This window comes from Leopardus geoffroyi, chromosome B3 (assembly GCF_018350155.1).
Source record: "Leopardus geoffroyi isolate Oge1 chromosome B3, O.geoffroyi_Oge1_pat1.0, whole genome shotgun sequence".
Lineage (NCBI taxonomy): Eukaryota > Metazoa > Chordata > Mammalia > Carnivora > Felidae > Leopardus > Leopardus geoffroyi.
The window spans coordinates 126,379,701-126,405,565 of NC_059337.1; the positions used below are offsets into that span (position 1 = coordinate 126,379,701).

Below are 25,865 nucleotides of genomic sequence, written 5' to 3' on the forward strand. Positions count from 1 at the left end.
TGTAAGGTTTTGGTCCACCACATCTTCAAGAGATTTATATCTTCTAGATTTTTCCCACGAAGCCAAATCAGTACCCACATTATGCTAGTGATTTGCAAACACTTAGCACCAGGAGTTTTTATTTTTTTAATTTTTAATTTTATTTTATTAAAAATTTTTTTAAATGTTTATTTTTGAGAGAGCGGGAGGGAAAGGGAGAGAGATACAGAGTGCAAGGTGGGAGGGGTAGAGAGAGAAAGGGAGACACAGAATCCAAAGCAGGCTCCAGGCTCTGAGCTGTCAGCACAGAGCCTGACATGGGGCTCAAACTTATGAACCCCAAGATCGTGACCTGCACCGAAGTCCGACGCTTAACCAATTTAGCCACCCCGGTGTCCCAGCACCAGGAATTTTTAAAAATTACTTATATATTTTATCTTTTAAACCACTTTTGTCTGCCCCAAAGAAAGTTATCATGTTAGAACTGATTTCAATTTATTTGCTATCAAAGGCGTATATAGTGAAGTACTTCTTCATTCTCTTGTGTTTTCACAAATGACCAAGATGGGCCAAATGACTCAAAGTCAGGTTTGGGTATATCAGATTGAGCTGCATGTTTTCTTGGTTGTATTAGATTGGAAAGAAATCCAGACAGGGTGGGGAGAATGGGGGCAAGATTGGAGCTAAATTTTTTGGGTAAAACCAAAGTTTAAGGTAGGGGAACCAGGTACATTGTCAGGTTAAAAGGGCAAGAGGACAATGCTGGCTCCAATATTTCTCTATAGAAGATAATTAAACCAAGAGGACATTTTGTATATCAAGTAAGAAGCTCAGAGACAGGGCAGTTCCATAGTTGTACGATGAAACAGTGATGTCACATAGGATCCAGATTCTATCTCACTGATCACCCTACCACAGCCAGCATAGTGGTCTTGCCTTTATGCTTATCTACTCATGATCACAAAGTAGCATCGCATCCTTGTCCAAAGGAGCCTAAAGGGGTCCCAAAGCTTTCAAAGACATCCACAGGCAGGAAGAAAGAAAAAGACAGTTTTTATCAGATGTCTTTTGCTCTCTCTTTTTTTAAATCACAGATTGAAATATTTTCTAGAAGCTCCTGACTTGCCCTCAGATGTCACTGGACAGAAAAGGATCTTATATATACATCTGAGTCCACACTGGTATGGCAGTCTTAAACTGATCAGATTTCAGTCCCTGGGGAGGGGAAGGGGTACAACCTTTCTGAGCACTTGGCTTCCCACTATTTGAACAAAAGCAGGAAAAGAGGAAAGCAAGGAAAGAGGGTGGATTTGCTAGGTATATAGAGAAAAACACCTGCGACAGTCAGCATTTTGGTTAGAGGAGGAGACCAGGTGATTTCTTTGTGTTGTCTTTGTATAGAAAAAAAATGTTTCTTACATTTGGAATTTCTTCTCTTTTGGAGTAATTTGTGTATGTGGAAGGGAAAAGGGTGATTAAAATTATGAAGGCTAAAGTTCTCCCAAGGCCATTCCTAACTCCTCTACAGAAAGATGGGGAGATAAGCCCACCAGTCACAAGTAGTTTAAGTGACATGGGAGAGGAAGAGTAGACTTTGAAGTAAAATAAAGAAGTTGAAGTTATTTCCTATAAATTATGTTGGGGATACGTGACTTATAAGGGCTATCTTCTGAAGGATGCTCGCTCAGACTGATAAAGAAAATTCAGAGGCAGAGCAATCAATAAACAACAAACAAGAGTGGAGAAGAACCATTTGATTTCTTCTAGGTTGTTTGAAATATTGGAACTAGTTTATGGAGCCATAGGAGTGTGGGATGTCAGGATGGAAATCTTGAAATCCATAGGTTTCCAATTCTCATGTCTATTTCATGTCCCACTAAACTCCATAAGAAGGCTTTAATGTCACACAACAGCTGAAGAATTGGGTTTACTATAAGGGATGCTCCTGTTTGCTCTTCCGAGATTAAATAGTATCTCCTCTGGCAAGCTTGTTTTGATTTTGAAGGCAGTGATTGGTTCTCTTTCTGTGGGACTTCTTGTCAACCTGTGTAATCTCACCCCTAAGGTTACAGTGATTACCCATATTTCTATAGCCTGTGGTTTAATGCAACAAACATATGGTAGTAACTATATGAATAATGGAGATTGAATTAACAAGCATGAGATTAAATAAATGACAACATGAAAAAAATTCCCTTTGTTCTTTTGGAAGAGTTGGAGTAATCAGCATAGAAGATTAAAAAAAATATATACATGTACAATAGCTTTTCTCTTGAACACTCTTCTTTCATCTCTTATAATCCTATTTAAACAAATCCCTTATTTCTAATGCAGTAGAACTTCACCCAGCCTTGAAATTAATAGCTAAGTATTCAAAATAAATAAATAAATAAATAAATAAATAAATAAATAAATAAAAGGGACAGATTGTGTTATCAGATTTGTGCCCTGAAACCAACCATCTCCTGCCTCTTCTGTGCAGTTATAAAGACCTAAATATGTTTGTAAAAAGCCTGTTTACTCATAAACAGGCTTTTTGTATGCTAATAAAGATGGAAGTCTGGAATTTTACCTTTCTTGTTTAAATATATTTTATTGGAATATGTTTGGCTTTTTAATCTCAATAATGAATAAGTTTTTAATGTGAATTGCTAAAGAAAAAAAAGGCGTAGAAACCTCAAATCAGATTCTATTCCATATATTAGGTATTCCCAGAATCCTAAGACATAGTAATATTTATTAATAGCATTATCCTACAGTTTGTGCCTCTATAGTTCTTATAGTAGCACACTTATGCCAAGTATGGAATCAGATGGTTTTAAAAGACATGAAAATGGCCAGGTTTGATCCTTGGTCAGTTTTCCATAAAATAGATATTATTATAGTCACGTAGAGAACTGTTTAATATGGGACAATAATCTGGGAAAGAGCACTGGCCAAGGAGGCATAATAGTCAAGATTAGATCTTGGCTGTACATCATATCATTCACTAATTCCTTCTGAGCCTCAGTTTCCTTCTCAAGAATCTAAAGATGATGCTATAAGTCTTACCTATCTTATTAGTAGTTTTGAGATAAAATGAAATGAGTGTATCAAAGGACTGTGAAACCTGTAAAAGTTATAAAATTGTCAATTATTATAATTATTAGTCACCAGAGCCACAGGCACAGTGGTTGAAAGGGGATATAGCTACTCATTATCAAGAGGGAAAAAAAAAACAGTGGGTCAGTGGAGTCCTATCCATGTGCTTATATATTTTATAAGGAAAAATCATTGATTAAATGTAGTATATTTGTCACCTTGTCTGGTCTTAGACATTATTTCCATTGTGACTTGATCAGAGAAGTTGTGAAGTTAAGCAGTCATCTAGGAACAAAAGGATCCAAAGTTTGCTACACACTTAAGAACAGGTGAGGGAAAATAAAACCTAGAGATATAAAAAGAAAGTGGAAGGATGGGAAGGAAAGAAATCTATTTTCTATTAAACAGTGTACATAATCTCTTTGAAGTGTGTATGTCTGGTGCGAGGGAAGAGAAAGCAAAGAAAGGAGAATAAGAGCACACTGGCTTTTGATTGCTAGGGATGAAGTAGAGCTATTTAATCTTCAGATTGCCCTCACACTGTGTGCATCTATTGTGCTGTGGTTGAACTCTAAGAGGCAGTACTGTTGTGCCTGTTAATTTCAGCACAGTGTGAAATTCCCCCCTTACTTAAAGGGAATGGTTAGTTCAATTGATGCACATTTCACTGAATCCACAAATCAATAAACCACTTGGATAAAAGTAAAGTGTGAATCTTCCTGCATGGTCTCCTGATAGGAGAAACAAAGAATAGCAATAAGATCTGAAATCCCCAACTGAGAATTAAGCCTGCTTTCCCCTGCCTGGCTTAGCAGATGACGTCAATTGGCGATGACTTATGAATGTTATCTCTATAACCCTCTTTCTAGGGGTGTCTCGCTCTTCCAGCTGAGCGTCTACAGGCTAGTGTACAATTTCATGTCATATCTTGAGAATCAGTGGAGCATGGTTTTTAACTTACAGTGAAACTGGGCAGTGGGACAGGAGCTGGTGGAACCAATCCAACTGCAGGTTCTGAAATATGAAGTCTGCTGGGTAAGGCACAAGATCATGGAGTATGGCAATCTTTGGGCACAGTCCAAACCACGGACAAAAACCAGTCTGCGTGTAGTCACAGGGCACATAACTGGGCTGGGGTTAAAAGGCAGGATTTCAGGGATGGGAGCCAAGGCAGTAGTCCATTTTACCAGCTAGAGCTCTTGATTGAAAGCAGCAGAAACTTATGTTAGCTATCTAAGGCAAAAAGAGGATTTATTATAGGGTGATCAGAGACTTGCAAAATTGATTAGAGGTTGGAGGCTTGGCTTGGGGGAAAAAAAAGTAGAAGTATTTACAAAAAATCAATTCCCAGTGGTTTAAAGACCTAAATGTGAAAGATAAAATTGTAAAGCATTTTAGAAGATAGTGCAGGAAAGTATCTTCATGAAGTCAGGGTTGGGAAGAATTTTCTTACAAGACACAAAAAATATTATCCATAAAGGAAAAGATCACTTTTTCTACTACATTAAAATTAAGAACTCTATCCATCAAAAAACACTTAAAAAAAAGAGTCAAAAGACCAGCTACAAGAGTGGAAGATGTTATTTTTCGTATTTAGCTACCAAACACCTAGATTCAAAATATACTGAGAGCTCCTACAAATATGAAATATGAAAAAGACATGTTGAGTCGATAGAAATTTGTACATAGATCTTGAACAGGCATTTACAAAAGAGAAGAAATTAAAGTGGCTGATAAGTACATGAAAAGGCTCTCAGCCTCATTAGAAATAAGGAGAATGCAAAATAAAACCACACTGAGGCATCCTTACATATTCACCAGATTGGCAAACATTAATAAATCAGATAATACTAAGTAGAGGTGAGAATGTAGAACAGGACTTTCATCCACTGCAGGAACACAAATTGGTGCAAGCACTATGGAAAACTCATTCCCATTATCTCCACAAAACTGAGCACACACGTACCCAATCACCCAGCAATTCCACTTGGAGATGTTTATCTATGATAGAACAGACCTATAAATAACTTTACAGAATAAAATACATCTATGCACAGCAACGTGGAGAAATCTCATATACTATATAATGTTTCAAAATAGACAAAGAGACAGAACTAAACTGAGTTATTTAGTAATGAATCTTCAGGTGATAGAAAATAAGAGTCACAAGAGACCTCTCTAGGAGAGAGGAAGGGGATTATGATTGGGGAAGGGCACATGGGAGGGGAGAGTAGGCACTGGTAATGTTTGCATCATGCAGATGAGGACAAGTCACCAGGCATAACACATGACATCTACCTGCTAGAGTCAAGTTCACTGGGGAAACTCATGCAGTGAGTATCAGTGGCACATGTGCATGTCCCTGGGCAGCACACAGATAACCAGCAGAGCCAGATATAAGACTCTGAGTCAGGGATTGCAACCCTTGGCCTTTGGAGCTTTTTACTGCAGTGATAGAACCTTGGCCTTGGCCCTACCCCACCAGCTTAGTCCCTGTGTATGATGTAGCACCATGCCTACAAACCTGGGGCTGGCCTGGTAGTTATAGTTCAATGACATGGCAAGTAAGTGGCAGGACTTGCCAAATCAGCATTCCCCCTCTCCTGGGATATTCAAAGAGACTGTGATCCAAGCCTTACAGTTGACCAAGATCAACTGCCTTAAACACCAGCCCGCAGCCCATTTCCAGGGAACATTGCATGAAACCAATTTTTTTTCTCAGAGACCAACTTACAGGAGAAAGAGTCTTGGGCAAATTTAACTCCTACATCTGGCTTTAATTTTCCTACCTGTTGGTGAGGTTTCACGGTTGTTTGTATTATAATTATCTGCCAAATTTTACACATCCTTTATATACTTTTCTTATGTATGCCTTATTTTACAATTAAAAAAACCAAAAATATTGGAATCAGGAGGACTCTAGGAGGTGTGGGGCGGCGGGGGGGGGGGGGTGGGTGCACCATGGCCAAGATTCCTGTGCTAACACAGCCTGGTCCTCAGGCCGCCACGACACACCCTTGCATCACTCACTATTGACTCAGAGTCCCAGGACAGAGGAGAATTACCAGGCAGTGATAGTCTCCAAATGTACTACCTGGCAGGCTATCCCAGAGGCCACAGGACAGAAAACCTCATGAACCAAATTAAGATGCTCAAATGACATGATTTATTCAACTGAATTTAAACACATGGTGGGAAGCAAGGGGAAAGAGCTGAGGTAAGTTAACCCACATAGCATAGGAGCACATGGAACGAGAGGGCCATAGAATCTAACTCTTAGGATATGCAATGTTTGTATGCCTTTCCTGTCTATGCCCCATGAGTCTTCTCCACCAAAAGTGTGTTTGCAGAACCAAAACTGGGGTTTGAGCAAATGGCCCACAGACGGATGATGCCCTGGGCCAAAGACACACACTTGCTCTGTTGGACGGATACAGGGACAAGTGCAACTAGCCATAGCTGGACAGTGCCAAATATTCTGAAGAGCAGCCACGGATTTTATTTGTGTTTTGTGGGCAGAAAACACATGGTGCCAGAATGGGTATCACCAGTTGGTGATGAATTAAAGCATCATATATATTAAGTGCTGCAATATAGTGTATTTAAGTGTATGTGTGCTTAGTACCCATGTGCTGTAGAATATAGCACGAATATTGTTGGTCCTTTCGTTGTTCTCTATGTTGGACACACACATGCTCTACTTGCTAGCTTCTTATCTTATGCTCGTCATACTCTGTAGGATCTGCCTACATCCAACAAACTTTTTGCTCACTAGTTATTTACCTATACTAAAGCACCTTAAATGTTTTGCCTATTTTTATTAGATATATGCTTATTTATTTGATAGAATTGATTATTCTCAAAAGCACATGCACATGACACATCTGAATGACTGAAACTAAGTCATGTACCCATCTCAAATAATGCAGCCCCTTTGGCTTGTGATGTAAGGAAGTGAGCTGTTATCCTTACCAAAAATATTCATAAATACTCATAAAGAAGAATTTCCCTATAAAGGAGATCAGAGTGCAAATAGGAAGGAGGAAATTAGATACTATATGGCCCTAATGAACAAATGCCTACCACAGGCAAGAGGAATATTTGCAAAGGAGTGAAGTTTGGGAATAAAGCTAAAGTATTGCTGTTATTGGAAATGAGGCATTGCTTCTGCGTTGGCTAAGAAGCAGTTGGTTTGAGTCTGAATGCAGGCATAATGAACTGGGATGTTTAAGAACCTCTTTCTTCAGGTCAAAATGCTTCATGGCTGCTACTATAAAAGTTGGGCTGAGCTTCCACACTTGATCTTAGCCAAAAGGCCGAGAAGCGATGGGGCTGAGCTTCCAGATAGTGATTAGATGTCTCCAAGTATGGAGAGTGGAAGGAATGCAGTAGCTCTGATTAGCCTGGGCCTGAGAATGTGTCTCAGATTTCCTGGAGTCCTAGCCAGCCATGAAGTTCTGCATTTCTGGTAATTGTTATAGAGATTTGTTAATGAGAAGTAGAGTAGTTTCCACCCATCATTCCTCTAACATGTTGCTTAGATAATGAACGGTCTCTCTTCTCTCTTCTCTCTCTCTCTCTCTCTCTCTCTCTTTCTTTCTCTCTCTTTCTCTCTCTCTCTCTCTCTTCACACACACACACACACACACACACACACACACACACTTTCAAAAGAAAGCTATACTAGAATTGTCTCTTAACAGAAAGTTATGTGGTGGTCAGTAACTACCTTTAGATGATATCTGAGGCTCTGGACAATGTAAATAATCTAGAGGAGCCTTGGGTTACACAGCAACCTAATTTTTTAGTTATTCTCTAAGAGCTATCTTGGAAAATTGCTTAAAGTTCTATCCTAAGCTTGAGTGCGACCTAAGATTTGAAAAATCTTTGAGGAAGTTGTCTACAGTCCTTCGCCACTCTGATTGATTAATATAGTCCTTTTATTAATCCCAACCAGAAACACTTTCCAAAGTGGCCTTTCTCCTCACCCTCCTCCATACAAATTATAGAAATGTGCTCTGTAAGTAGAGCTGATACTGTACCTACTCTTAAGTAGTGTCTGGACAATGATACATAAGACTTCACAAACATCTCATTTTCATCTTCCCGTATTTCTCCCACAGGGCACAAGGGAATTAAGGCCCTGGGAGCAGCTCTTTAGAAAAAGGTAAAATAATAACAATTATACAGATATTAAAAGATGAACATGCATTAATGATTTTATTTTACTCATATATGTGGTGAAGGGGATCAGAATACACCAACCCTAAATATGCCACTTTGGCACAAGGATTATTTTGAGTTAAAGGCAACTGAGAGGCAACAGATGCAGGAAGTTCTCTGCCTTCCCCTTATCTGCCTAAAGCAGGGCATAAGTTTCCCTTCATGAAGGTATCTGCCCCCTTCTACCTACAGATCCCCCACCCTTCTCCCACCCCAGAAGATAAGAGCACTCTTATCACTGGAGACAGAGCCTACACCACAATGAGTTTGTACAGCAGATCTTACTAAAATAAGACTTTATTTTCCATTTTCCCCCAGTAACTTCCCAGTGATTTATCAGCTCTTGAAGCACAACCTTCTTTTCTTTGTTAAAATGGTACGTAACCCCAGAGTCCAACTCTTCTTTGCATTTTACTTCTTTTCTGTGAACTTCAGTGCCTATAAACATTAACAAAAATTGTGTGCCTTTTCTCCTACTATTTTGTCCTTTATTAGTTTAATTCTCAGGCTTCCTGGTACTGTACCTAAGAGGGTAGAAAGAAAGACAGAGGGAACCAGGCAGAAACTATAGCTGGTTCAGAGGAAAAGTCTGCAAACTTATCTGGCTAGCAAAGGAATGATGAAATGAATTTCCATTGTAGGCAAAAATTATATTTTACCCTGGGGATAAGGAGAATCAATTAAATCTCTACCACACTGGACAGAATTTACATGTGTATCAGTTATTTACAACTCAGAGGGATTACAACATAGCTCAAAAAAAAAAAGGTTAGAATCTGGTAAATTGGAAGGATGTGCTATATGTCAAAGATGCATAGTTTTTTTTTCTTTACTGAAACACAGTTTTTTTCTATGAAATGCAAAATAGCTAATACTTTTTGTTGACTTCTCTCAACCATTAATATTTTTTTGACTCAACCATTTCCTTAACAGGCTTATTGTACAACAGGGTCTTACCCAGAGACTTTTAATATTCTCAAGGTTAATGTGCTGGAGTTTTAAGGATTTTTGGAAGAACACTTCGAGAAGCCCTTAGGGTTGCTTGAGATTGGATTTTAGGTGCTTAGCTTTAGAGAACTGGGAAATCAATTACTATTGCCAGCTTCCTGGATGTCAAGAATGGCCACTGTTTCACACAATCCCTGCCAGATAATAAAGCAGTCAACATTTTCCCCATTCATAAATCATTCATACCAACTGTTCAACTTGACATTCTCCTTAAAGAATTCACAGTATTTGTGAATTCTTGTGATACTTGTGCATGAGGTCTCTATAATTAAAAATGTTTATATTACATATTCTGGCAATGCTGTTTGTGTTATCCTCACAGTGTTATTTGCTGCTTATGCAGCTTCTGGGGAAAATAGATACAGCCAATCCTCATTATTCTCAGATTCTGTATTTGCAAATATCTACTTGCTAAAATCCATTCATAATTTCCAAATCAAAATTCAGTGTAGTTTTGTAGTCATTCACACACATGAGCATGGGCAGGGTGGTGAAAATTTGAGTCATCTGACACATATTCACAACTGAGGTGGAACAAGGTGATGTTCTGTCTTCTTGTTTCAGCTCTCATACTGTAGTCAGTGTCCTTTTCATGGTTTATTTAGTGTCACCTTTTTCAAATTTTTGTTTGTGGGTGATTTCTCTGTTTAAAATGGCACTCAAGTGCACTGCTGAAGTTCTTCTAGTTTTTCTAGCTGCAAGAGGGCTGTAAGGTGCCTTATGGAAAAAACATGTGTGTTAGATAAGTCTCATTCAAGCATGAGTTATAGTGCTGTTAGCCATAAGTTCAATGTTAATGAATCAACAATATATATGTTTAAAAAGGTGTCTTTAAACAGAACCACACCTAAAACAGGTTATATAAAAAATGCTCTCAAGATTCTATCCCTGGATTTCCCCTTTGAGCAATGATTTAATATTCACTAATTCAGTGTTTGCAGTGACTTTATAGAACATACGTATCAAGAACAACAAGAATCAATTGTATCTATCTCAGAGCATGTTGGTGTGGACAGTGATGACTTTTCTTCCTGGTTAATGTGCAGACCTCTTCTTGGCTTTCCTTTTGTGGCTAAAATTTATATCGTTTGGTTTACTCGAAGATATTTGCTTGTGTCAAACCCTTGTCAAGAGATGGTTAAAGAAAGACAGCAGTATTCTTTTGGAAAGCGTTTTCTCCTTTTTTTTTTTTTTTTGAAGGGATGGAAATACAATCTAAACACGATGTCCCTCTTGTTCCAGATTGTGCTCAGTTACTAGTGAATTAATTGCCTGAATACTTCATCCTTAGCAGTTCATAGAATTTCAAGTGGAATCCCATTTATATGGTTTTCATTGCCCTTCTAAATTCTGATTAGCCTTTCCATTGACACCTTGGCCCTTTCACTTCTTGTGGGTTTTGAAAAATTATAATGAATACATGAGTGCTTGGCAGATCTCATTTATTTTACAGCTCTGTGCGCTTGTTTCTTTGAAGTGAAACCATGTGGGCCCCCTGCACATACACACACATTCATGTGCGCATACGCACGCGCGCGCGCACACACACACACACACACACACACACACACACTAATTGGGGTCATATGGGAGTAAAGAGCTGGAGATGGGGAAGGAGGGAGAGATGACAAGATTCCAAAAGGAAACTTGTTAAATACCACTGCATAGAATAGCTTTAGATAGACCAATTGCCCTGAGGGGCTAATGCCAGCTAATAAGAGGTTACTGCTGCAATAACATTTTACCCCTACTTTTGACAATAAAATGCAAACCAGATTGGAGGTGGTGAGGGAGAGCAAACCATGTAGGTGAATTGAGTTAGGTACCTGACTGCCCTTAGGCAACCTCAGTTTTGTTTTGTGCCAACCTCCCTTTGAACGATCACTCCGTTTTCTCTCCAGGTGCAAATAAATGGCTTGGCCTCTTTTTCTACTCAGAGAATGGGGTCTGTTCTCCATCATTATCACCTTCACACAAACCAAACTTTTTATTTTTCTTCTGTCAGATATTTTTCATTTTTACCTTATCATTGCAACATGAAAGAATGGTCCTTTCCTAAAGAAATTCCAAGCACGGGTATATGAATGGAGGCAGAAAGAGACTGACTATAAAAACACTAAAATTATGCCATATGGGAGTTGATCTTGTTTGGGACAAGTAAAAGCTCAGGAGCATTGACATCTGAGAAATAATACAGGGAAGGAGACTTAAGGGTCTGGGCTATGCCACTTACCAGCGTGTGAATTTGGATAATTTTATAACCTTTCAAAGCCTATTTTCTCATCTATTACAGGGTGCAGCAAACGTTGTATGTAAAGGGATAGATAATAAATATTATAGGACTGGTGGGCCATATAGTCTCTGGTGCAAGTATTTAGCTGTGCTGTTGTAGGGTAGAAACAGTCATAGACAATATATAAACTAATGGGCATGCTGTGTTACAATAAAATCTTATTGCCAAACACAGGCTGCAGGCTGAAATTGGCAGGCCAGATTTGGCCCACAGGGCTGTTGTTTGTTGACTACTGACCTATAAAGTGGTGATAATAATAGTACCCAATTCCAGTGAGTTGGGAAGATGATATGGATGTAGTACATGTAAAATATTTCATGTAGCATCTGGTTTATAAGTGTCTTTGCTAAAAAGATAATTTAAAAAAGGATTAAAAAATCATAATTTTCACACAGGTATAAAATGAACATGTGTTAAAGATTTCAACTCATTATTAATGATGGGATCAGGCAGATAGCATATCTGGTTCAAAAGATATGTTTAAAAAACCCCAGAGATTTATAGATCAAAAACAATGAAATTAATTTGCAAACTGACACAAAACTGGCTTGGAGGAGGGAAGTGTGTCCTTTCACCAGACAATTCATTTACATGTTCATAGTCAAGAGTCGTTTTCATTGCGTTTTAATTTCCTACAATTTACACAGTTGAAAAATAGCTCAAAGGTGATGAAAAGACAGAATCAGATGACCCAGAATGCTATGCTCTTAACAATGCATAATTTGCCACTGGAGAAATCCAGTAATCTTAATTGCTGATTCCAAGTTTCTTTGTACACTCAAATCTTGCTATTATCATTATTGCTCGATGTCACCTAGGGTCACCCTGTTCTTTGAGACTGAAATGGAATTGGCTTAAATTCCATTTGTGTGTGCTCCAGTGTTTTCTTCTAAATCAAGACTGGTTTGAAGTTCCTGATTCTATTGTGTGAGTTCAGTGGGTGATTGCCTCAATGAAATGTGCTGTGATGTTCCCTTTTGGCATGATGTCACCCTGTATGAGCTGAGATCCCAATGACCCCATGCCCCTGAGGTATCACCAGCCTGAAGGTCTATGAATGCAAGGGGCAGTAAAACATACGTATCCCAACAATGCAAATAGTTTAAAATTACCATAGCTTCCATTAGGGATTTCCTACTGGCTGACATTTGTTAGACTCTAACCAGTTTCTCAGCTCTTTCTCTCCTACTCCTTCCTTACCTACCTTCCTTTCTCAAACAGGTTTAAATTCTTGTTCATTTTTTATGTTAAACAGCTTAACTATCTTTTTATTTTACAGTCTCCTTAGAAAGTATGATTTGATAATCTACCAAATTTGGGTATACTTTGGGTATACCCAAAGTAGCTTATCAAATTATTGAATTAAAGGAAAGGCCATGTGCACAGTAGAACCTACTGTGAACCCACTGGGTGTGGTTTTAGATAGACGTGTTTCTTTCTTGTTTATTACTGTTTTATCATCATCATTAGGAGGAGGTAAATCAGGGGTACAAATGGGATTGTTTGGTAAACAGCTACTTCTGCAGGGTGCTGTGTGGTTTCATGTGTCTTACTCAGTTACCTTTTCCTTCTTTCCTTCCTTCCTGCCTTTCTGCCTTTCTGCCTTCCTGCCTTCCTGCCTTCCTTCCTGCCTTCCTGCCTTCCTTCCTGCCTTCCTGCCTTCCTGCCTTCCTTCCTACACAAATTAGATATATTTTTAAACTGTGATTAACATCTTTTCTCCTCCACAGGGAAATCACAGGACACACAGAGGCAATGTCAAGTCCCAGCAAAGGTGTCCAAGTGTTGAGATATCTTCAAGGGTTCCTTAGGCATTCTCAGTGTCAGTAGACAAGTAGGCCTACCTAAAATGGTACTTAAACAATTATGCAGAGAAAATAAATTGGAGATTGACAACTCTTTTCTTTTAGGAAATCAGTGGTAGACTTTTGTCAGCCTGCAGAAATTCAGACTTGAATCTAAAGGTTAGAAGATACACAAATAGTCCTTTTAGGTTTGGTGGTCTAAACTAGCATCTTGGGTTTAACTATTAGTTATAGTTGGGGTAAGGAAAAAACGTGAATGATTTCTGAAATTTAGTGGTTGTTCCAACTGGGCCTTCCCTCTCTGCCTTTGTGTTTGACTTGGCTATTTGACAACAATATAAATTGTAGAAAACTGAAAATAGTGCAAATAATTTCCATTCATAGAAATACAAATTATGGAAGCACCTGGGTGGCTCACTCAGTTGAGCCTCTGACTCTTGATTTTGACTCAGGTCATGATCCCAGGGTTGTGGGATCAAGCCCCTGTGTTAGGCTCTGTGCTGAGTGGGGAGTCTGCTTAAGATTCTCTCCCCTCTCCCCTGAACATGTGCTCATTCTCTCTCTCCCTCTCAAAAAATAAAAAATAAAAAAAAAAAGAAATGCAAATTTTGTTTAATGTGTGTTCAAGCTGCACTGTAAAGTAGACTGGTGTTAAAGAAAAAAATTATTCTGACCCTTATTAAAATGGCAAAGAAGACTTTATTCAAAACTATTGTAATAGGGGTATTTTGATAGGAGAGAAAGATTGGGCTCAACTCCAAATATAGCAGAGACAGTTGGGAATTTATAGCCAACAAGCAGAGTGAGAAAATCAGTGGATGGAAAATTACTAAGAAGGTACATCAAGGATAGGGGTTCTTGCTAGATTGGCCTAACAGGATTCTTGTTAAAGGCAGGCCAAGGGCTTATTTGTCAACATTGGAGAATGAGAAACTTGATCAGATATTAAGGATGATCAGATACGGATGATGAAATAAGCTTACTTAGCAAAATTCTTGCTAGTTGAGACAAGGGCTCAGAGAACCTGATTAAATTTGGCTAAAGACAGTCTTTGTCACTAGTTAGGGTAAGTCTCCTTGAATAAGGTAAGATTTGAGCAAAGGCTTGAAGGACACAAGATAGTTGGCCTTACAGATATCTGGGTGAATTGTGTTCCAGGTGGAGGAAACAACAAAAGCCCTAAGGCAGAAGTTTGCCTGGCAGAGTGGAGGAATACCAAGAAGGCTACTGTGATGGCCACCACAGTGTATCCATTGCACTTCTTACAATGATATTAACATTCCTTCCATTTTTCTGGCTAGACTTTGTGAGCATATTACATGAATTTTGTTTTATACCACTAAGATTTGGGGTGGTTTGTCATACAGCAATAACTAGAATATCAACAATGACTGAATTTAAGTGAATAAAGAGAAGTGTAGATTAAGGTGAATTCAGAATGGCATTAACAAGGCGGGGGGGGGGCAGAAAATATAGGACATTATTGGCCAAAGTAAACACTGAGTTTTTTTTTTTCAACGTTTTTTTTTTTTAATTTTTTTATTTTTTTTATTTATTTTTGGGACAGAGAGAGACAGAGCATGAACGGGGGAGGGGCAGAGAGAGAGGGAGACACAGAATCGGAAACAGGCTCCAGGCTCTGAGCCATCAGCCTAGAGCCTGACGCGGGGCTCGAACTCACGGACCGCGAGATCGTGACCTGGCTGAAGTCGGACGCTTAACCGACTGCGCCACCCAGGCGCCCCAGTAAACACTGACTTTTATTATAAGTGAAAAGAATGAATGAATGAATGGATTATTGGGAAAGATGAACTCTTAAAAGACAATAATTATTGTGCCCATTAATCAATAGGCTCTATAGTGAAGTGAAAAAAACCATGTGGTTGAATCTCAATGCTACCACTTATGATTTTAGTCATGGAAGTATTATGTAAATATTTTGGTCTTAATTTTCTTTTTTTTAAAGTATTTATTTATTTATTTTGAGAGAGAGAGAGAGGCAGAGAAAGGGAAAGAGAGAGAATCCCTAGCAGGCTCCATGCTGTCAGCACAGAGCCAGATGCAGGGCTTAGACTCATGAACCATGAGGACATGACCAGAACAGAAATCAAGAGTCAGACACTTGACTGAGCCATCCCGGAGCCCTGATCTTTATTTTCCTTATGTGTAAAATAAGGTTATGCTATGAGGATTATATGTTATAATGCATACACTAAGCACCCAATATTTGTTAGATTTCTTAACTGCTCCCTTTCACTTATTGAATATGTTTGATTGCCCATCACAGTGAAAGGGATTGGATTTAATCTCCTTCACCATTTACAAGAACTAAGTCCAGTAGAATGGAAAAGACAAAGAGGCACATTTTAGCTCTGGATAGGCCGGTAAGGGTCAATAGCATATTATTGCATTGCAGTATCAGCATTACCTGATACTGAATCTGACTATATTTACTAGCTTTGTGACTTTAGACAAGTTACTTACATCTTCAAACACACATTTCCTTTATTACTAAAATTTCACTCATTATAGAACCTGCCTCATGAGTTTGTTTTAGATTTAAATATGGTAATCTATATAAAGTGCTTAGCATGGTGTTTGACACTCAATATATATCAACAATTTACCCCCAGTTGGAACAAGGAATGTCCAGTGAAGACTAACTTCCCTTACTGGAAATGTTAAGGGAAATATTGCATGTCTATCCAAAGAAGAAGTTTCTTCATTGACCAGTTCCAATTCTAAATTCCATGTTTCTCAGTTCCTTTCATTAGATCTTTGGTTTCTTTGATCTGTAACTATATCAACTAGATTTTCTATTTTCATCTTTTGCATGTGGTCCTAGGTAATGAGATTGTATTGGTTGGGATGAGCTAAATTTTGCTCTAATAACACAACTCCAAGATCTTACTGGATTAACCAAACAAAAACTTATTTCCCATTTACGTTAACATTTCCATTGTGGGTTCACTGAGAGCTGAAGGTAGGGATGGGATGGGAGTTTCACTCATTTGTTGCTCTTGGATTCAAGTTAGTAGAATGATCATTATATTGAACGTTGTAATTCATAGTGCCAGAGGAAAATGAAAGTTCTAAGCAGTACTTTTTAAACTATCTGTGGTAAAAGACCAGTTTTTATTTATTTTATTTCTAATCTGTTACGGACCAGTACTTTTATAAAATATGGTAAAGATAAATCATTGATCACGTGTTTGAATGTTGCAGCAGTGCTAAAGTACTATTATTTTCATCTTTATTTTCATCTTTGTACTTATCTTTTCATGGACTAAAAATAGTTTATGGACCAGTGTGCAGCCCACACTTGGAATACTACTGATCTGAAGGGTCTCATGCTGGTAAATACTCTAACCTAGAAATAACATGTCATTTCCTTTCAAAATTCATTAGCTAATACTAGTCATATGTTCCTTCTCCCAACAGTGAGAAAGTCAAGGAGTTCAATTCTGTTGAGTACCCTCAAGATGGAGGGAGGGATGAAAGGAATATTGAAGAATTCTTATGATTATCACACTGATCACAAGAGCCTTTTTATGAAATACAGATTTCTAGGAATAAGCTGGGAGACTTTGATTTAGTCGGTGGAGGAGGAGTAACTGTAATCAGTACTTACAAGGAAAAAAAAAATCTCCCAGTTGATTTAATTATTCACAGGAACTATGTCCTAGGTGAAAAACATATATTCATCTCATAGATCATGAAGGAAACTTGAAACCATCTTGTATTAGTCCCGGTCCTCTGAGATGCAGGTTCAAAGACAGAGCTAAACATGCATGGATTTTTATCTGGGGAAATGTTTGTGTGAAAGGAAATGGAGAGGGAGTAAAAAAACTGGAGACTCAGCAGACCATAATGGAAGTCTGATCGCAAGTGAAGGAGAGAAGTTTGGGTCAACACATTGTAGACAGCTATGCAGTCTCAGAATGAACCAGCAAAGCTATTGGGGATACTGAGCCAAAGTTGGATGCCAGCAGAATACTATGTCTTCCAGGAATCTGGGTCTGCCTTGTGCAACTCCCCCCACCTCACACTACCCCCATACTCAGTCATTATCTGAGAGTAGCCTTGGCACCAACCAGACAATGAATTTCAAAGCACAGCAGCTGAGGCCCTTGGTCAAGAACACTCTCCATGTAGGAGGTTTGCAAAGCATACGCTCACGGCTGCCACATGCCCTCTCTCTAGTCTTCTGCCTTCAGAAATTTTAAATATTTATTCCCATTTTATGAATTAATTACTGAGGTCAAGGGTGCTTAGTGGATTAAGGCACTGGCACAAGGTCCAGAGTTATTAAATTTGGAAACAGAGACCAGAACCACTTATACCCTGCTGTCCCTAGTGATACACTTATGGCTTCCCTAATTGAAAATATTTTTAGTGGATATTAAATTATTTTGAATTTTTAATCTGATAAGCACTTCTCCTTTTTGCTAGAAGCAGTACTACATTCTTTCAGTCATGAAATTTTTGTCTTGGTGTGGTCCCATCTGCCTGACCATAAGCAAGTCCTCCAGGAAGGAATACCCACTCAAATTGGGCCAATTATCTTCTTCCCTGGGACTTTCAAAGTTCGAACATCCTGACTGCTTGGGATAGAAGGCTGGGGAGTTGTTGGCAGTCATGCTCCCTGCTGTGGTTTAAGTTGGTTTCTGGGAATGGAATAAAAATGCACAAGGAGGGGCGCCTGGGTGGCGCAGTCGGTTAAGCGTCCGACTTCAGCCAGGTCACGATCTCGCGGTCCGTGAGTTCGAGCCCCGCGTCAGGCTCTGGGCTGAGGGCTCAGAGCCTGGAGCCTGTTTCCGATTCTGTGTCTCCCTCTCTCTCTGCCCCTCCCCCGTTCATGCTCTGTCTCTCTCTGTCCCAAAAATAAATAAACGTTGAAAAAAAAATTAAAAAAAAAAATGCACAAGGAAACAGAGATGAGACAACTGATGGCAATACCAGTTGTCCTTGAGGTTCAGCTGCACTTCCTATCTTCTGACCTTTATATAAGACACCCAGTATCCTTCTAGCAATTTCCCAATTTTGCCTAAACTGCAGTGATTTTCTGTGCCCATCTTGGCCTTGAATATGGGTATGATCTTCCATTTGCCAGTTAGGATTTTTGGGTCTCAGTTTTCCTTATCTTTAAAATGGGGCTTAGAATAAGTGATCTCTAAGGTCCTTTGTAATTCTATAAGTCTTTTATCTAAAAGAAAGTTCTATGTTTGAAGAGGATATAATTTCTTTTGGACCTGTTTTGCATATAGGAATTGGAGACCTGGGGATGCCAATTGATATCTGTGAGGTCGGACTTTAATGAATGCAGTCCTTCCTGGGATGGTAAAACAGCTGGGTTTTCTTAACAGTGACCTATAAAGTGGTCTGAAGAGCCATATCCATTCGTCTCTCTTCTGTGATATTTTTGTGTTACCATCTATTTTGTATATTTCTATAACAGGACTTGATTTAATGGCAGGAAAAAGGAAATTCAAAATGATAACTCTGGAGGTGGCAATAATAACATTTCCACTGGAAATAATGTAATAAACACTAGCATAGTTCTATATATGTATGCTTTATAATTTCTTACTTAGTATTGGGCGCCTGGTGTGACTCAGTCAGAACAGCATGTGACTCTTGATCTCGGGGTCATGAGTTCAAGTCCCACATTGATCATGGAGCCTACTTAACTAGTGGGTGAAGGTATGAGTAAATAGGAGATGGGGGTTAAGGAGTGCATTTGTTGTGATGAACATTGAGTATTGTATTGTATAGTGTTGATTCACTATATCGTACACCTGAAACTAATATTACATTATATATTAACTAACTGAAATTTAAATAAAAAAAACTTAAAAAAATTAAATTTTAATTATTAAAAAGTTTTCCATTTAATTTTCAAAAGTTTTCTATTACTTGAAAATTGGAAGAATTTATTGACTTTAAAAAAATCTGCATGTATTTTAAGTTTGTTGGCCAGGAAAGAAACTAGAATGAATTCTTTGGGAGAGAATTGACCTTTTTTTTTTTTTTTTTTTTTTTTTTTTTAAATACCTGAATAGAGTGTTTCCTTATGAAATAGAGCCAAACCCCACATAAGGAGTTTTCCTACTTGGGATTCATTTAGATAAAAATGATTAAAATTGGCTTACACAAGAAAGTGAAAAAGAATATTGCAATTGTCCATAGATTTAAGGAAGTATTTAGGAAACTTGAAGAGAAAATGAGAAGAGCTAGACTGAAGGAGTAAACAAGGAGAAAGCTCAGGCTTTTAGTCATATATTGGCCTTAGGTAAAATATTTCCTGGGGAAGACATGTTTGACGACTTTTGAGACACAGTGTGGTGTCTGATGTTTATTCAAAATAATGTTGGGTTGAGCACTGTGCTTTATTTTTCCTCCTTTGCCAAACTATTTAGTAAAAACCTTCTGCATAAAATATTTTTGTCTAAATGTTGTTTTAGAGAATGAAAAAAGAAGGGATATATCCTAGCCAAGTGGGGAGGGGAGAGAATGCCAGGTGTAGGAAGTGAGATGCAAGTGGGACAATCAAAAACTCAATGCCCGGTAGGCTGGGTGGCTCAGCTGGCTGAGCATCCAACTCTTGATTTTGCCTCAGGTCATGATCCTAGGGTTGTAGGATCGAGCCCTGTGTCAGGCTCTGTGCTGAGCGTGGAGACTGTTTGGGATTCTCTCTTTCTCTCTGCCCATCTCCTGCGCATGCTCTCTTTCTAAAACACACACACACACACACACACACACACACACACACACACACACCACACACTTCTTTCAGGATGAAGAAGCTAAGGCACAGGGAAATCATGTGACTTATTTCTGGCTAGAAGATATTATAGACAAAGAGAACAAAGGGCCAGTTTTTCTGAAGTCCAGCTTCATAGCTCCTTGGCGGATGACAGCATACACTCGATGACCTTCTTGAGGCAACTGATTAAGCTACATTTCTGGGCAGATGGAAGTCATCGTGTTACCCATGACAGGTGTTCTTTCCAATATTGAGACATCCCCCTATGTCCCATTCATGTAGTGCCTGCTCTGTGTTTATGGAGTTAGATAGCACTTGAACCTGGAATGTACATTACTGCATTTGAGGCCAACTGGCAGGGCAATCCCACTTTCATGGACCTTGTAGCCTCTACAATTTGAGCAGGGGCCTCTTTAAGAAAAAGAATAAAAACTCACAAATATAACATTAGATATAAAAGTGCATATTTATCTGGAAAAAGAAATCACAACCAAACACATATTTTTAAAAAGGTGGGAAATATCACAAGCATAAAAAAACAGAAAAATAATGATTTTTACATTATTTAGCAGCCTGTCACTTGTCTTTTATAGTTTCTTTCCTGCATCCTATTTTGACAGCTTCTTCACATAATAGTATTTTGTGATATCATTTTCTATTGAGAGAATAGAAAGATAATCCAATCTTTCCCCTAGAGAGGTTGATTGACACTTTTTTATATTTTTGATAATAATAAAAATACAGATGCGCTTTTCTGTTTGTAAGATGACTACAAATTTGTACTCTTTCACCATAGGAATTCTCTTTGATCCTTCTTTTGCGTGATTCTCATCAAAAAAGAAAAGACATGTATGGTGTTGGTAACTATATCTTGTATATTATTGAGTACCTTCCTGATAGGAGGGGACTTCTGTTTTAATTATGTATTTATAGGAACTGAGTCTATGTATAATTTTACCTGTCTGATAAAAAATTCTTCACCTTATTGCACATAATATCTTCTGGATCTAGATCTTTCAACCTTGTTTCTCTTCTAATTCTTTCATGCTACTGGTTCATATCATGGTAATACTTTGGCCCAGCACCTTTGTGTCTGGTGCAGGATGAGTTGACACAAGTGGATAGAGGGAATATTCTTGTAGGTCATTCCTACAAAAGGAAAACTTGCAATAACTTAACTATATGCAGAAGTGACTGAGAACCACATACATGTATCACATAAATCAAAACTGAAAATATCCCTAACTGAGCTGCTGTTTAGCCAAGTTGTAAAAATGCCTATAGCCACTCAAAAATTACCCAACACAGTTGGAAGTTCAATGATGAGAAAAGCAGAGTGGAAAAAGATAAATCTTAACCAGTTGTGATTAAATTATTATTTTGGCAAATTTTACAAACACACACTGACCATATGAACATATTGTTGGGGCTCCTCCCAGAGCCTTGAAAGGGGTTTGTGTGAATGAAGCTAAAGCTTAAGCTTCATTAGCTTCATGGTAAAACCAACTCAACTAACTGGTCAAGTGATTGCTTATCAGGTGCATTCCATTCTGGGCCAAATTCTTTGGGTAACAGTGTATGTAGTAAAGCATGCTATTTCTTCCTTGGGCTTTTTTTTCTCCCTAAGAGAATTCTGGCTTTGGCAGGTAGCGGTGCATAATGAAGACTTGCTTACTTTTCTTCCTAGTGAGACCGTTATGATTAGATGTGATAAACCTAATCATAACTTTAATAAGAAACTGCTTTCACCTTATTACTTGCCCAAACTGTGTGTGGGGTTTTATTGGCCATAAACTGTGTTTACTAATTCTTCAGGTTCATGAACAAAGAGACCTGGCCTTTTTGGAAGGCTTTCTGGCCAAGTGGTTTCTGGGCAGATCAACTATTATATGCTCAAATGCTCCAAGGCATCAAAATGGGGTGTTGACAGATGCACAAAATTGAGAGGGGCTTCCTGGCAAAATGAAGAAACTTGTTTCTGCTCACTAGAGTCAGCCTTATTAATTGTACTCTAATAATTTTTCCTCTTTTTTCCACTCCCTGCCCCCAGTTTATTGTAGTGGATTTCCTTATTTCTTTATTGAAGAGTATTAGTAAAGAGACTTCTAAATAGAGTGAGTTAGCCAAGGTCTTAATAGGAAGAGAAGGAGTAATTGAAGACAGCTTAGTACAGAGATTTTTTGCATAGGTACAGGCAATGGTAATGTATACAGGATGGTGTTGTACCCACCCCTCTTGTAGCAATAACCAACCATCACATTTGTAACCTTGAAGGGTCTAGTGGAGGGAGCCATCACTGACACTCAGGGAGAGAACAGTGGCTGTAAAGGAGGGCTGTGTAGCAGAGGCAGTGACTTCTAGTGAGGGAATATTGCTAATTTAAAGCCTGACAGTATTGAGGCAGGGGAATAAACATCCTGACCTTCCTTTCGTATTTCTCTTTGATCTTTTGCAGGTGATTCTCATTGGCTGAACTCAACAGCAAACCAAAAGGCATGCAAGTTTATTGATACAATCAATAAAGTTCAGGTGAAGGGCACAGGTAAGGGTAGAGAGTGGATTTAGAGGGGCAAAGAAAAAAATATCCAGCACAGAGTGCTACTTAAATTGGAGGAATCTTGCCATTACAAGACTGGCCCAAGAGGAAAATATCTACATATTCCTGTCTTAAAAAATAGGCTTGCAGTTTTGTCTAGCATCCCAAATTTCTTTCTCTCTCTCTCTCTCTCTGTCTCTCCCCGTCCCCCTTTCTATCTCTCTTTTTCAGAGAAGGACTGGCTGCCCAGCTTGAGGGAGTGCAGTCATCAGATAGCCTCAAGGTGTCAGCTCCATTAGGGTTTGTCTCAGCTGCCAAGAGCAGTCTTGCTGGAGGTCAGGTTGTATTTTCTGGGGATAGGCTTAAGTTGAATACAATTAAATGGTTCAAAACCCTTCTTTTTACGTATCTATTACAAAGTGTGACCTGTTAAATATTGTCTTAACCTTCACCACTTTTATTTACAGAAAACCTGTTCCAGGAATGACATTAAACCTTTCTTTTGAATATTTTTACTGGAGCAAGTCTTTCCTCATTTCAATGGCTATAATAAAATGAGTTTTCCATATGCTAAAATTATCTTTTCCCTTTTTCAGTCAGTGGTATTTTTCAAACTCCATATATTCTAGATGTTATTTCTTTAGTTTCCTTGGCTTGGAAGAAATATGTCAATGTTTATCTTTTTTTTTTTTTTTGGATTTTTAAGTTCTTATTTTAATACCAGTTAGTTAACATAGTGTTATATTGGTTTCAATAGTTCCATCACCCAATGCGCATCACAAGTGCACTCCTTAAATCCCACCACCTATTAAACCCTCCCCCATACCCTTCCCTCTGGTAACCATGTCAGTGTTTATCTTAGTAAGAAATTCTAGTGAATAAATTTGTGTATTTCCAAGATTGAAATGGACTAAAATTCTACCCCACTCATTCTGTAATGCCTGATGCAACTCATTCAGAGAAAATCCCGTTTGGTTATGGTTCAGCCTGGTCACTGAACATTTCTCAGCCTCATTTTATGATCTGCAATAGACACTCTTACCTTACAACATGAGAAATCTGAGATAATTTTGTATTATTTGTTCTTCCACTACTTTTCAATCATGCTGATCCTTTTTCATCTTCCTTAGGGAATTTATGAATTTTCTAATTGATACATTTCAAAAAGAGCTTTATGAATTCTTTAATATCACATCTTTCTCCAGGTCTTGTGGTGTACTGATAATGGATCTAAATTTCTTTCATAGTTCTTTACTTTTTTTAAATGTATTCCTTAGTTTCAATTTTTATTTTCTTGCCTAAGTTTTTGTTTATGAATGAAATTGGGGAAAAAATACGGACTGCTTGGAAAGCTTGTAGAATCACTAAATATACAAAACAATATAAAATTCTGGTGCAAAAGACACATTGATTATGTTAAACAAAATTTTTCTGTGTTGTATGAAATAAGAGGGGGAGTAAATGAAAATGATTTAGTAAGAAGAGTATTATATAGATTCAAATATTAAGCAAAAAAATCAAGCACATTGTAATATCACAAAGATAAAGTTTTCAAAAGTACAAAGATGCTCTGTTGTTTAGTATACATACAAACATACCGTACATATATACACACTTGAAGCAAATATATAAAGACATACTTGATTATGATACATATTGAATTCAAAAATAGTTTTAGGATGGGGAGGGTAATAGAATTATGAATGGATACACAGAGATTTTCAGTTGTTTTTGCATTTTTCATCTTTTTCTGTCAAGTTTCACTCTGGCTATTTTCTTTTTATGTGTCTTCTAGTTTACTAATCCTCTCTGTAGTTTTGTCTAATTTGCTATAAACTGTTTATTGAGTTCTCAGTTTCAGTTACTATTATTTACAGTTCTAAGATTTCCATTCATTTATAATAGTTTCCAGCTCTCTGCTGAAATTATCCATCTAACTGTCTAATTTCTGTCAAGAACTGAGAAGGGTCTATTATTTTATCTAATTTTCAAGCTAACAAGTTAGCATGCTACCATTTCATGCATCTTGACAGAAGACATAAGGCTCTTTGGGTCAGAGTAATATGACATATTACCCACAGCACAGCAAGATGCCTGTGCTTCATGATAGCATTGATTCCCTGTGCTCTTCAAGTCCCACATGAAGAATAATTTCGCTGGGTACTGCAGTGGATTTATGTCAATAGCCAAGCATCTCCAAATTAGGAAATACAACTCTTTCATAATGAACTGCAAGCAAATATTCCATTTTCCCTGGACGGAGACTTTATCTTTATTATACTACATAGTAAGAAAATCTTCCTGTTGCATCAGAGGGGGAAGTTATCACTTTTCCAAGGCTGTTTTCTACATAAGTATATTTTAAAAGATGGCCCAGAATAAAAGCTGTCAGTAAATTTCCTTGTAAGATAGGAGAAACTCAGGAGACCCATAATGAATTGTATATTCCAGCAATTTCTTGAACGAAATCACATATTTTAAAACTATTTTGACTATCTGCCTCTTCCATACCTATCTTCTTCTTATCTGTTATTTGCCCTTGGTTTTTAGTCCTTAGCCATTTTGCAATAGTCCTAAAGAGTGATTAAGAATTAATTGTTTTGATGTTTTATATCACTGAGGTTTTAGTGTTGCTTGTTACACCATGCCTAGCTTAGCAGAATGTTATTTTTACTGCAGTTACTGCTATCATTATTGGAAATTACTCAATGAGTTCTTCCAGAAACAAAATGGGAGTGTAGAAGACTTAAATTCAGATAACAAAGTGTCCACATGCTGCTATGAGTAATACTTCCAGCCCTACTTTCTACCTTTTATTTATTCCTTCTTGAGGAAGGAGGGCATATTAGTTTGGTGACATTGAGTAAAGCTTTTATAAACTTTCATCTGAGGCTCCTTCTCCTTTCATAGCATCCTGAGTGAACCTTCTGCCATAAGGTGAAGAAACCCTGCTTGGTGAGTAACCCTTCCACACAAATTGAAGAGGGCAGAATGCTCCAAAAGCTAACAAGAAAGGTTCTGCTACATATATCCCATGAATTGTTCCCAATCTCATTAACCCAAATCTTCCTCTTCTCTTGGATAAGACTGAGTGAGGGGATGAGGAGGAAAGCACAAACTAGAAAAGAACTTCTTAACATTTCAAAGAGAATAGGCTATTCTATTTCACAGGAA

The 25,865-nt window shown here is 38.0% G+C and overlaps 1 long non-coding RNA gene across 1 annotated transcript; it reads left to right on the forward strand.

Annotated features, from left to right (window-relative positions):
* The first annotated feature begins 911 nt into the window (after window positions 1-911).
* On the forward strand, window positions 912-25,464 carry LOC123582326. Its single transcript, XR_006704320.1, has 6 exons — window positions 912-1,160; window positions 3,294-3,389; window positions 8,184-8,227; window positions 22,611-22,697; window positions 22,923-23,026; window positions 25,371-25,464. It is a non-coding gene; the product is annotated as an uncharacterized LOC123582326 (long non-coding RNA).
* Window positions 25,465-25,865: the final 401 nt, after the last annotated feature.